Source organism: Ambystoma mexicanum, chromosome 5p, assembly GCF_040938575.1.
Source record: "Ambystoma mexicanum isolate Mex_15411 chromosome 5p, UKY_AmexF1_1, whole genome shotgun sequence".
Classification (NCBI taxonomy): domain Eukaryota; kingdom Metazoa; phylum Chordata; class Amphibia; order Caudata; family Ambystomatidae; genus Ambystoma; species Ambystoma mexicanum.
The window spans coordinates 129,684,573-129,698,154 of NC_090930.1; the positions used below are offsets into that span (position 1 = coordinate 129,684,573).

The window sequence follows — 13,582 nt, forward strand, 5'->3', positions numbered from 1 at the left end:
CAGGCATCAGTGGGAGATGCTGGAGTAGGCATATGATTGATGCAGGAATCAATGGGAGATGCTGGAGCAGGCATATGATTGATGCAGGCATCAATGGGATATGTTGGAAGGGGCATATGATTGACATGGGCATCAATGGGAGATGTTGGAAGGGGCATATGATTGATTTGGGCATCCGTGGGGGATGCTGGAACAGGTATATGATTGATGCAGGGATCAGTGGGAGATGTTGGAAGAAGCATATGATTGATTCGGGCATCAGTGGGAGATGCTGGAGCAGGCATATGATTGATGCAGGCATCAGTGGGAGATATTGATGCAGGCATCTGTGGGAGAGGTTGGCACAGGAATATGACCGATGCAGGTATCAGTAGGAGATGCTATAACAAGCCTGTGCTTAGGAAGCAGGTCAGTGTCACATTTAGGTGTTGGGGCAGCAATGTGTATGGAAGCAAGAGGAACCAAAAGAAGGTGTTTGGGCAGGCTTACATAAAACAAGCAGGCATAGTTCATATGGGGTCCTCCAGCAGGCAAGTGCCCAGAGAGAAGGCAGTTCTCAATGGAGGCTGATGGAGCAGACATGCATTCAGAATGTAGTTTGATTTCAAGTGGAGGTTTTGCGACCTGCAAATGTGCAGATGGTAATTGGTATCATCTAGGGCGGTCCGAGCAGGCAAGGGCGCTGCACGGAGGTGGCTTTCAAATGGAGGTGTTGAAGTAGGCATGTGTACAGAATACTGCCTGGTACCACCTGTAGCTTTCAAATGAAGCCTGTTTGCACAATGCAGGCCGTTATCAACTGGATGCATTAGGGCAGGCTCGTATGCAGAATGGAGTACTGTGTCGCCTGGAGCTATTGAGGCAGTCTTGCTTCGATAATGCAGGAAATAATGCCATATAAGCGATAGAGCAGGCATGCTGTCCTGGAGGTGTTTTGTGAGCCATTTCACGGAGTGCAGGTGCATTATCATAGTGACCAAAAGAGGAGACATCATGCTACGGTTCTCATTCTTGGGTCTGCAGATGTGGGTGAAAGAGGCAGAAACAGGATTTCCAGGTCCCGTCCAACACCCGGTACCAATGTACCCATGTGCCAGTTGCATGATCTGAACGTACCATGCCTTGAAGATCGTCTTGTCTTTTTCTTCCCTGTCTTCCCTCCTGCAGGGTTTGCTCTATGCGCTTGGAAAAACTGCAGAATCATTGTCAGGCCTATTTGCTGTTATCTACACTGTTAATTGTATTTATGTACTTACTCTGCCAAGGGAAGACTTGTAATTATTCAGAGATTCAAGTGCTCTGAATGGCTGTTGTTTTTCTCCCCTTTTTCCCTACCTCCTTGAGCGCTTTGAAACCCTTGCCTTGTGTATAAGCGCTTTACAAATAAACAATACCAATACCAGTGTCTGCTAGTGTTGTCACCATTCCTGCATATTCACTGTGGCATGGGGGAACACTGTGGCCAGAATTCTGATGACCAGACAATCATGACTGTGGTACTGGCAGCAGGGCTATCATGATTCCCCCAGTCGGAGCCAGGCTCTCCCTCTCTGCCCCAGAAAACCATATTTGGCCTCACAAATCAATTTCTAGAGGATGGTTTTGGGGGGCTAATGGGTCAGTATAGGATCGCTCTGAAAGCGGTAGAATACAAAAGAAATGATACCCCTTGCATTGCTTGCAGCTGCACGGTGGAGAGGGGAGTCTTTCCCGCGAATCTCTCTGTATCCAGAAAATCTGTGATAGGCATACGTGGCCATCGAATCAGAAGGCGAATCCCATGTAAAGAGCATGGCACGCAGAAGAGGGTGGGCTCTTTACCTTGGGCCATCCGTGGCCATCGAATCAGAAGACAAATCCCATGTAAAGAACATGGCACGCAGAAGAGGGTGGGCTCTTCACCTTGGGCCATCCGTGGCCATCGAATCAGAAGGAGAATCCCATGGAAAGAGCATGGCACGCAGAAGAGGGTGGGCTCTTCACCTTGGGCCATCCAATCAGAAGGTGAATCCTATGTAAAGAGCACGGCGCACACAAGAGGGTGGGGTCTTCACCTTGTGCCATCCAATCAGAAGGTGAATCCCATGTATAGAGCACGGCACTCAGAAGAGGGTGGGCTATTCACCTTGGGGCATCCGTGGGCATCAAATCAGAAGGTGGATCCCATGGAAAGAGCACGGCACGCAGAAAAGGGTGGGCTCTTCACCTTGGGCCATCCTTGGCCATCGAATCAGAAGGTGAATCCCATGTATAGAGCACGGCACACAGAAGAGGGTGGGCTCTTCACCATGGGCCATCGGTGGCCATTGAATCAGAAGGAGAATCCCATGGAAAGAGCACAGCAAGCAGAAGAGGGTGGGCTCTTCACCTTGGGCCATCCGTGGAAATCGAATCAGAAGGAGAATCCCATGGAAAGAGCACGGCGCACAGAAGAGGGTGGGCTCTTCACCTTGGGCCGTCCGTGGCCATCAAATCAGAAGGAGAATCCTATGTAAAGAGCACGGCACACAGAAGAGGGTGGGCTCTTCACCCTGGGCCATCCCTATTCAACATAATCTGGATTCTTGCTTATGACCCATCCCCAGTGTTCATGGATCCATAGGGATAGACCCATCTATTGGGCTTAGAAACCTACATGTGGCTCCATTGAAGAACACAGAGACCAGGAGTTAACCTGAGGCTAGACTACATGGCTGAGCACGTTCCTGGAGTTATGTTCCTTTTATGGGCCTGGTCCCGTAGAAAGGCTTTATGCTAGGCATATGCACATTTACTAAGGCGCTCTACTCAAGAGTACAAAAATCAGGAGATACTTTCTAATCTTGGGCATAGCACATGTAGGGAAGCTCTGCTCATGAGTGCATTAACCTCTAGGCATGATTTTAGACACTTTGCATTTGGGCTGTACTCCGAGGCATGAGCGTATTGAGTTAGGATCTGCACTTTGGCTCAAAATACTGACATTTTGAACACCTGGACGTAAGTTCTTTCCATGGGCATATATACCTTCTTATTTATGTTACTTGGCATTTATATAGCGCTCTATATATCATTGGTATGACCTCCATGCACTGGTAGGTTGAACGTCCTCGGGAACCAAAGTTCTGGTCAGTAGAGAGAGATAGTGTTTTAGGGTGCATGGGTGCTTGAGCTAGACTCTACACATAGGATTGCTACCGGTAGTCAGACTCTATATTTGGATCTAGTTATATGGAGTTGTTGTTTTATCATGGATTAAGTTCCCCTGAGATGTATTATATCCATGTGCCTATCCACCTGAAGTTATGGTCATCTAACATGCATAGATGCCTGGGGTTAAGTTCCACGCATGACATATCCACCTGAGGTTATGGTCTTCTACCAGGCATAAACATCCTGAGTTAGGTTCCACACATCGGCATATCCACCAGAGGTTATGGTCTTCTAACAGGCATAGATGCCCAGAGTTCGGTTCCACACATGGGCATATCCACCTGAGGTTATGGTCTTCTACCAGGCATAGACACCCCGAGTTACGTTCCACACATGGGCATATCCACCTGAGGTTATGGTCTTCTAACAGGCATAGACACCCAGAGTTAGGTTCCACACATGGGCATATCCACCCGAGGTTATGGTCTTCTAACAGGCATAGATGCCCAGAGTTCGGTTCCACACATGGGCATAGTCACCTGAGGTTATGGTCTTCTAACATGCATAGACACCCGGGGTTAAGTTCCACGCATGACATATCCACCTGAGGTTATGGTCTTCTACCAGGCATAAACATCCTGAGTTAGGTTACACACATCGGCATATCCATCTGAGGTTATGGTCTTCTAACAGGCATAGATGCCCAGAGTTCGGTTCCACACATGGGCATAGCCACCTGAGGTTATGGTCTTCTAACGGGCATAGACGCCCAGAGTTAAGATCTACACATGGGCATATCCACTTGAAGTTATGGTCTTCTTATAGGCATAGACTTCCAGAGTTTGGTTCCATACATGGGCATATGCTCCTGTGTGATCAACTCCCGGGCATAGATACCGTATGTCGGGCTATTCTTTTTCACATAGTCACCTGTAGCTAGGGTTCACCGATGGCCAATGCCATCTGCAATAAGGTTTTTTTTTCACTGAGGTTTAACACAGCAGTCATGGGCTTCTTGTCTGAATACAGAGCTGGCGCTATGGCTGTCTTGCGCATACTTGGTAGCGCAATATCATCCCTCAGTGACAGAATCCAGAGGCCAGCAGCAGGCGGCGATGCCCACTGATGGAATGGCACCCAGGTAGAACAGTTTGGTTCATCTCCGAGTGACTCTGGGGATGCACTGGAGAAAGCTGTTGAAGTTCTGCACGTGCACCCAGACAAAAAAAGAGTAATTCCATTCTTCCCCTTCATGTGGATAGTTTTATGTGTGAGACATTCACTTCCACTGTGAATAATATCCTGGTGTTGAGTGGCACCCAATGTCGAGTGCCTAGAAACAGGCAGAGATAAACAAGTTTGTGCCGTAGATAAATTTGGCGGAGTAGAGGTAAGACAGCTCAGCAAGTTAAGCTATCCCTCGAGAGTTCTGGGTACAACCCACTGCCACGTTTACAAATCCTGGAACTGCACACACACATCCTTTTGAGTGAATTGAGTATCATGAGACTGTTATGTTATGGTAAAGCATTCATAAAGCGCAAACTCTCCCCCCAAGGGGCATCTTGGTGCCAAGGCAACACTATACTGAGACAGACGGAGCAAGCCAAAGACCAAAAATCAGAAATTAGGCTGCAAAAAGCCAAGCTTTCCCAGCCCGCCTAAGACTGAGTAATATGAACACCTGTTATGAGGGTGCTTTTAATTGGGAAGAATCTGTATGTGAGGCTATCAGTAAAATCACAGGTCTATTGCAGAAGCTCTATTTAAGTAGATTCTGGGCAAATGTGCTTCAATGTTTTACAGGAGTGAATAGCGTTCACTTCCGAATCAATCGAAGCCACGTGCAGGTCCCATTGACTGATTGACCTGGTGGCACAGTTGCAATGGAAGTCTTGCAAAAGAGGCAACACTCTCCCCAATAGGCTTATGATACCACTGAGCCACAGTTCGATACCCATAATGCAATAGAGGGGATGGCCAGGAACTCTCGATTCTTGAGCTTCATCGACGGAACCTAACTTGCTGTCCACTTCTGAACTGCTGCGATCCTTTGCCATTCCTGTCATGAATCCTATGGGGTTCGTTGTCGCTGTCACCTTGTCCTTTGCCATCGTGCTGGATCTTGGCATCACTTTGCCAATGGTTGCTGGGTCTTGGTGTCACTTTGTACATCATGCGGGTCACTTTGCTCGTGGCACCTCAGAGACGCTTTGCCAGTCGTTACTGGACACCAGACTCACCATGACCATCGCTGCTGGATCCCAGTGTCACCGGGTCGGTATTTATTGGTCATGAGGGCCACTTTGCTTGTATTTTTTGTGGCTCTGTTACTTTGAGTAATTGCAGTGACCTTTGCTCAGTTTTGTTGGGATTTCAATGTACCTTTGGCTCTTCTTGCTGGCCTTTGGCCTCACTTTGCCCACTATTTTATATACACCCTTGTTCAGTGCTGGTCTCAGCCAGAGGTTCTTGGAGCGATGTTAGTGCCACACTTGCGACAATAGACACAATGACCAAGAAGGTCAACTGATCTGAGCAAAAGGAGTTACAATTCAGCAATGAGTGCCAGGAATCACTAAGTCACATTGGCATCCAGGTATAGACACTCAAGTCCTCGAAATGACCACCAAAGGCCCATCATTTCTGTCCCACCATGCTCCTAGAGGAAGGGAACACCACATCTCATTGCTCATCCTTCGCGGGGCATCTCTGCCATCTTACCTGTCTTTGAAGTGCCCCTGTGTTCTTCTGTCATTACGCAGTGTTCCGTTACCTGCACTTCCTGATCTTAGTGTCATTTTCCCCTTCATTTATGGACCTCTACATGGCTTTGTAATACGTTGCTGGACCTCTTTATCACGTTTACAGGCCCTGCGGAAAGTAGGCCACACCAGGTCTGGGGGGTCGAGGAACCGGCCCAGTCCTTACCCATCAGGTGTATGTGTAAGTGTATGTGTATGTGTATTTTGCGTGTGTGAGGTGCAGGTCAAATGTACATATGTGCTATGGGTCAGTGACTGGTGGGTGTTTGAATATGAATGTGGGTGCATGTCTGTGTGGAGAATGCAGTGTGAGTGGATGTGCGAGAAGGCATGTGGGTGAGTGAATGGCAGGTGAATTACTAGGAATGTGACTGTGTGTGTTAATGTTCTAGATGGGCGGTGGGTACCTGTGTGGAGAATGGAGTATGCATGGATGTGAGATAAGTTGGATGAGTGAGTGACTGGTAGGTGAATGGATAAGAATGTGATTATGTGGGTGTGTGAATTTTCTGGGTGGGTTGGTGCCAGTGTGAGGGCATGTGAGAGAAGATATAGGGTGAGTGACTGGTGGATGAATGGCTAAGAATGTGATTGTGTGTTTGAATGTTCTGGGTTGATGGGTACCTTTGTGGAGAATGCATTGTGAGTGGATGTGAGAGAAGGTGTATGGGTGAGTGACTGGTGGGTGAATAGGTATGAATGTGATTGTGTGTTTGAATGTTCTGGGTTGATGGGTAAATTTTTGGAGAATGCAGTGTGAGTGGATGTGAGAGAAGGTTATAAGTAAGTGACTGGTGGGTAAATAGGTATGAATGTGATTGTGTGTGAGAGAGTGTGATTATTCTTGGTGTGCGGGTGCCTTTGTAGAGAATGCAGTGTAAGTGAAAGTGAGAGAAGATGTATGGGTGAGTGACTGTTAGGTGATAGGGGATGCATGTGATTGTGTACAAGGAGCTGGGAGACCGGGGATCACTGAATCATTTTTTTACATTTCTTTTAGTGACATGGCATGTTTTACGGCCACTTTTGTGCAACACCAACTTGATTTGTGTTATTACGTGGCTAGACCGACATTTTGGTACAGCCTGTCTAGCCATTGCTTACTGTGGCATGACATGCTTTTCTGGGAATATATGATTAAGCTAGCATTATAAGTGTTATTCCATTGCTAGACTGGCATTTTGTTGCAGTCAGCCTAGCTATTTCTTACTGTAGCGTGACTATTTTCTTCTGAGCATCTATGATAAAAAAAGCATAAGTGTTCTTGCGTGTCTAGACTGGCCTACATTGGAAGCAGTTTGGACATGTTTTCTTATTGCAGAATGGACTTTTTAACAGCAAATCCAAAGTGAGTATGTTCTTACATGGGGTACTGGCATATATTGGCAGAGCCAACTTTGACATTTTATCATAGTACAATTAATGTCATTAAGCGAACATTGAACATGAGTATGTTTTTACGTGGGAATACTGGCATACATTTGGGTGGGCACAGCCAGCATGAACATGTTTTTTATACTGGCATATATTGCGGGGAAAGGCATGGCAATGCATTGGGAAACTCTCTTGTGCACTTTTGGTGACTTGCATCTATTATATTTTTTCATGGGTTACCCTACATAACCGATTGCAATCTGTCTGGCCCTTTTCCACATTTTTCACAGAAAGTGTGCTGTATAATGCACCATTTTAACCCAGTATTCAAAACATTTGCACCAGTGTTGGGGGTAAGGTAAGAAACCCCTGACCTTCCAAACCTGTTTTCGTTGGTTAGTGCTCCCTCGCAACACTTGGTCGCATTTGCATACTTGTGTCAAGTATTTACACCCTCCAATAAAACTCACTCACCAGCCACCATGGCTGATATATTTGGGGACAAGGCACCGCCCCCCTTCTTACTATGCTAGGTGAAACATTTAAGCTTTGATTAAAAAACATACACATTTTTTACCTAGAGCAGTGGGTGCCCATGCAGCAGCGTGATCATCATGGACATTGCGCACACGTGGTGATCCGGGCCGGCCTAGAGTGTGGCGTGCCCTGTGCTTTAAGTCCTCAGCATGGCTCGCAGGGGGCCCCCAAATTTTGTGCTATGCCACTGATCCTTTATCCAGCATTATGTTCATTTTTTTTAGACCGTAGTAGTATGCAATAGCCATTTTACCGTGATGGAAGCTGGAGGTAGTTGATTGAAACTAAATTTTGTATTCTGCCTCCTAGCTAGTGGGTTTGCCGCTTTGCCTCTGGTTTCTCTGCACTACCCTCACTATGACTAATCTTGTTATTCGAGACCTCACTGTTACTTTGGCAATTGCTTGTAGTCTCTAGACCCTGCCTGTCACACAAATTGCCTTTTTTCTGCGTCTCTCTGTTACTTTGGTCATTGTTTCTGGAGCACACCTGCCACTTTGCCTTTTGCTTCTTCTGGATCTCACTGTGACTTTGCCTGGTGCTTATGGACCTCACTGCCACTTTGCATGTTGTTTCTAGCTCCCGCTGAACATTCACTATGCCGTTGTTTATAACATTTAATACTACTAGGCTGTTTTGGATCTTATGGTTCGGTTTCGTTCATACTGCCACTTTGGCTATTATGTCCGTTTCTAATGGTCCCTTTGCCCATAACTGTGCGTCCTTGTTGTCACTTTGCCCTCTGGGTTTGACCTCACTGTCGCTTTGCCGGTTGATTCTGGGCTTTGCTGTCACTGGGCCAGACATCTCTGGACACTACTGTCACATTGCCTGTTGCTTATGGATCTCAGTAATCACTTTGCCTGCTGTTTCTGGACCTCAGTGTCCCTTTGCCTCTTGCTTCTGGACCTTGTTGTCACTTTTCCTGCTGCTTCTAGACCTCACTGTCACTTTGCCTGTTGTTTCTAGCCCTCGCTGCTCTGTTTTGATTTTCTTATGGACCACACAGTCATGTTGGCCATTGTGTATGTCTCTAGTGGTCTCGGTGCCCATAATTGTGAGCCCATGTTGTCACTTTGCCCTCTGGGTTTGATTTCACTATCGCTGTTTCCTGTTGCTTCTGGGCTTTGCTGTCACTCTGTAACTTTGCCGGTTTATGGACCTCAGTATCACTTCGCCTGTTGTTTCAGGCCCTCACTGTCACTTTGCCTGTTGCTTCTGGACTTCACTGTCACTTTGTCCTGTTGCTTCTGGTCCTGAGTGTCACTTTGTTTGGTCCAGAAGCAAATCAAAAGTCTGCAGTGTGAGCTAGAAACAACAGACTGTCACATTGGCCATTGTTTATGTATCTCATGGCCCTGTTGCCCACAATTTTGAGTCCTTGTTGTAACTTTGCCATTTGGGTTTGACCTCCGTCACTTTGCCTGTTGCTTCTGGGGTCGCTGTCTTTGGCCAGACTTCTCTGGACACTACTGTCACTTGGCCTGTTGCTTATGCACCTCACTATCACTTTGCCTGTTTTTTCTGGACCTCAGCGTCACTTTGCCTGTTGCTTCTGGACCACGGTGTCACCTTGCCTGTTGCTACTGGACACCGGTGTCACTTTGCCTGTTGCTCCTGGACCACAGTGTCACCTTGCCTGTTGCTACTGGACACCTGTCACTTTGCCTGTTGCTCCTGGACCTCAGTGTCACCTTGCCTGTTGCTTCTGGACCTCAGTGTCACTTTACCTCTTGCTTCTGGACCTCAGTGTCACTTTGCCTCTTGCTTCTGGTCCTCAGTGTCACTTTGCCTCTCGCTTCTGGACCTCAGTGTCACTTTGCCTCTTGCTTCTGGACCTCGGTGTCACTTTGCCTGTTGCTTCTGGACCTCGGTGTCACTTTGCCTGTTGCTTCTGGACCTCGGTGTCACTTTGCCTGTTGCTTCTGGACCTCAGTGTCACTTTGCCTGTTGCTTCTGGGCCTCAGTGTCACTTTGCCTTTTGCTTCTGGACCTCGGTGTCACTTTGCCTGTTGCTTTTGGACCTTGGTGTCACTTTGCCTGTTGCCTCTAAGGTCGCTGTCATTGGCAAGACTTCTCTGGACACTACTGTCACTTGGCCTGTTGCTTATGGAGCTCACTGTCACTTTGGCTGTTGCTTCTGGACCTCAATGTCACTTTGCCTGTTGCTTCTGGACCACAGTGTCACTTTGCCTGTTGCTTCTGGACCTCAGTTCCATTGCCTGTTGCTGCTGGACCTCAGTGTCACTTTGCCTGTTGCTTCTGGGCCTAAGTATCACTTTGCCTGTAGCTTCTGGACCTCTGTGTCACTTTGCCTGTTGCCTTTGGTCCTCAGTGTCACTTTGCCTTTCGCTTCTGGACATGTCACTTTTCCTGAGGCTTCTGGAACTCAGTGTCACTTTGTCTGTTGCTTCTGGACCTCTGTTCCATTGCCTGTTGCTTCTGGACCTCTGTGTCACTTTGCCTGTAGCTTCTTGACCTCTGTGTCACTTGCCTGTTGCTTCTGGAACTCAGTGTTACTTTGTCTGTTGCTTCTGAACCTATGTGTCACTTTGCCTGTAGCTTCTTGACCTCTGTGTCACTTGCCTGTTGCTTCTGGAACTCAGTGTCACTTTGCCTGTTGCTTCTGGTTCTAAGTATCACTTTGCCTGTTGCTTCTGGACCTCAGTTCCATTGCCTGTAGCTTCTGGACCTCTGTGTCACTTTGCCTGTTGCTTTTGGACCTCGGTGTCACTTTGCCTTTCGCTTCTGGATCTCTGTGTCACTTTGCCTGAGGCTTCTGGAACTCAGTGTCACTTTGTCTGTTGCTTCTGGACCTCAGTTCCATTGCCTGTTGCTCCTGGACCTCTGTGTCACTTTGCCTGTAGCTTCTTGACCTCTCTGTCACTTGCCTCTTGCTTCTGGAACTCGGTGTCACTTTGCCTGTTGCTTCTGGAACTCGGTGTCACTTTGCCTTTTGCTTCGGGACCTCTGTGTCACTTTGCCTGATGCTTCTGGACCTCGGCGTGTGCGTCTAGCTCCCTCTGCTCAGTTTTGATTTGCTTCTGTCTTTGGCTGTTGTGTGTCTCATGGCCCTGTTGCCCATAACTGTGAGTCCGTGTTGTCACTGTGCCCTCTGGGTTTGACGGTTGCATCCGGCCTTTGGTGCCACAGGCCCTAGCATCTCAGGACACTGCTGTCACTCATTTACACTTGCCGCAGGCTGCCCTTTGCCAGCCTGGGAGATTTCTGCGCTCCAGCGGTGAAGTCAAGAGTCTGAGGCGGCCTGGTGTAGGCCTCGTGGCTCTGGGCACACACGGGCCCTCCCGCCAGCTCGTGCTGGGCGGCGGATGTGCCCTTTTCTAAAGGTACACAATTGTCCCAGTGCCGCTGATAACGGAAAGAAAAGGCGGCTGTCCTTCGAAGACAGGACGCCATTCATAGGCACGTAGAGCGCGCAACACACACCTCTGTACCGCTGCCAACTCCTCGCAATCGCTTTGATTCCAGGCTTTGTTCTGCAGCCAAAAGCCTGCCACAGAAACATAAAGGCCGCGTGGTGCTGGGGAAAGGGCGAGCTGCCGAGCTTTCAAAGGAATCGCGCATCCAACGCTACAGCCGGAAGTTAATGGACCCCAGCAGGGCGCGAGTTCTTACAAAAAAAAAGGGGGTGGACCCATGAACATAATCCAAAGTGGCGTCACTGGAGAGGCTGACCTGAAGAATTGATGCGCTGTTGAGCTTTCAAAGGCGTCCCACATCCGAGCCTGCAGCAGGAAGCTGCTGGGACCACAGTGGAGGCCAGTGGACCCTAGTGAGGAGGTGGCTGAGGAAAAAGGGGGCTGTTGTTTCCCATCCTGGGGTCTTCCCACTTTCCAGAGCTATGCTGCCGGAGCTCTTAAGGTGCAGCAGTTCCCCTTCTGGCGATCCTAGTCAAGGTCTGACTTTCTTGGGTTGAGTCCCAGCACCCCCCCCCCCACACACACGACGGTACCCCTCGGGCTGCGTGCTTTATTAGCAGCGCTGCGCGCGCCCCTCGTCCCGCTGCTCACACATGGTGTCAAGTGTTGGAAACGGAGAGCTATGGTAAAGCAAGAGACCAAATAGTCTGTAGGTGGAACCAGCCACTAGAGAGACGGGGCAGAATTCATGCCCAAACACAGGGATGTCATTTGGGGGGAGCCAGGGGTCACAGCTGAGATGCCTGAGGTCTCCCCTGGTTCCCATGTGGTCTCCCTTGCGACCCCTAAAAATAAAATGACACAAAATATATATCATACTTTTTTTAATGTAAGCTCCTGGTCTGTGGCCAGCCCCATGTGGCTCTTTGTTTCTGGAGTGGCTGCCTTTCTTGTTCAGGCCTCTTAAAAAAAACAGAGTTCCACAAGTGTATCACTCTGAGCAGTGACCCTAAATAAGAAAGACTAGGAATAACACATTTGTCTTTCTGGAATTCTATCCAATAATTGCTAAACTCATTAAAGGTTTATTTCAGGCACACTTCAGGAGGTGAGTCGTTGATTTGTTCTGTTCTTAAACGCCTCAACTCAGCCTTTCACCCTTCTGAGGTCGATAAATGAGCGATATTGTAAGTATATTTGTTCTATATAAAGCACTTAAGCGTAAGTGCTATATAATAACACATCATTATCATTTGGCCTTGGATGTTTGCTTGCATTCACATTAATTTGGTAATATGGGCCTATACACACTGATATCAATGATACATTCGCTGATCCATTCCTTTATGAAATGTACATCACATTATAGTGATATTGTACCATATTTTTCGTACTGTACTTAGGTACAATGCTATGTGAGGCCACTTCCTGTTTTTTTCAGGGGTAAAAGGCTGTGTTCCATCGCTTCCTGTGATGTCATTTCAGGGTGGGGTTAAATGACATCACCACATCATAGGTCAAGGGTCGTGTGGTGTCACTTCCGCTTCCCCTAGCGTTTTGGTGAAATGACGTCCCTGCCCAAACACACTGTGAGGTCGGACTGACTCTGTTAATGTTTCTGTATTCTTTTTTCTCAGGGAACTCTAAAGTGGCAGAAGGCGACCTGTTGGCCCAATAAGAATTCTATAGATCGCATTGGTCCTCAATGTGGTAAAGTACCCATTTGACTACTGCAATGGCTTCCATACAGGGCAGAGCCCCAACAAATATAAGAGAAGTTGAAAATCCCACTGCTCAGTTCACATAGGACCTGAAGTGCCAGGATCCATTGCTGCTTGACCTGCGATGCCTACTCTCAATCAAAGGATTGGGATCGCCAAGGTTCACCGTTTCGCTATCCATAGGACCATCCAGATAGAGGATATCCTCTGGAAGAATACTGGAATGTCCACCTACCACATCTAAGCTGACTAGAAGATGATCTTTAGAACACACATTTTGTGCTCGGTCTATGACCACAGACCCTCCAAAACTGTGACCCCTTCAAAACAAGCATTTTTACCTCTCACTGGTGCACTTGCTGACATTGCTCATCCGGCTGTTCCAATGCGTAAGATCTGCCGAACAGGATTCGATTTACACCTAGTCCTGAGATTCCGATTCACAACTAGTCCTGAGATTCCAATTTACACCTAGTCCTGAGATTCCGATTGACACCTAATCTTATGATTCCGATTCTCACCTAGACCTGAGATTCCAATTCACACCTAGTCCTGAGATTCCGAATACACACCTAGTCCTGTGCTTCTGATTCTCACCTAGACCTGTGATTCCGATTCACACCTAGTCCTGTGCTTCTGATTCACACCTAGTCCTGAGATTCCCATTCACACC

The 13,582-nt window shown here is 47.8% G+C and overlaps 1 protein-coding gene across 4 annotated transcripts in view; it reads left to right on the forward strand.

The window, feature by feature from the left end:
* The window catches only part of STARD8 (StAR related lipid transfer domain containing 8), a 648,599-nt gene that overhangs the window by 563,306 nt on the left and 71,711 nt on the right, over nt 1-13,582 (forward strand). The gene's annotated exons all lie outside the window — the stretch shown is intronic.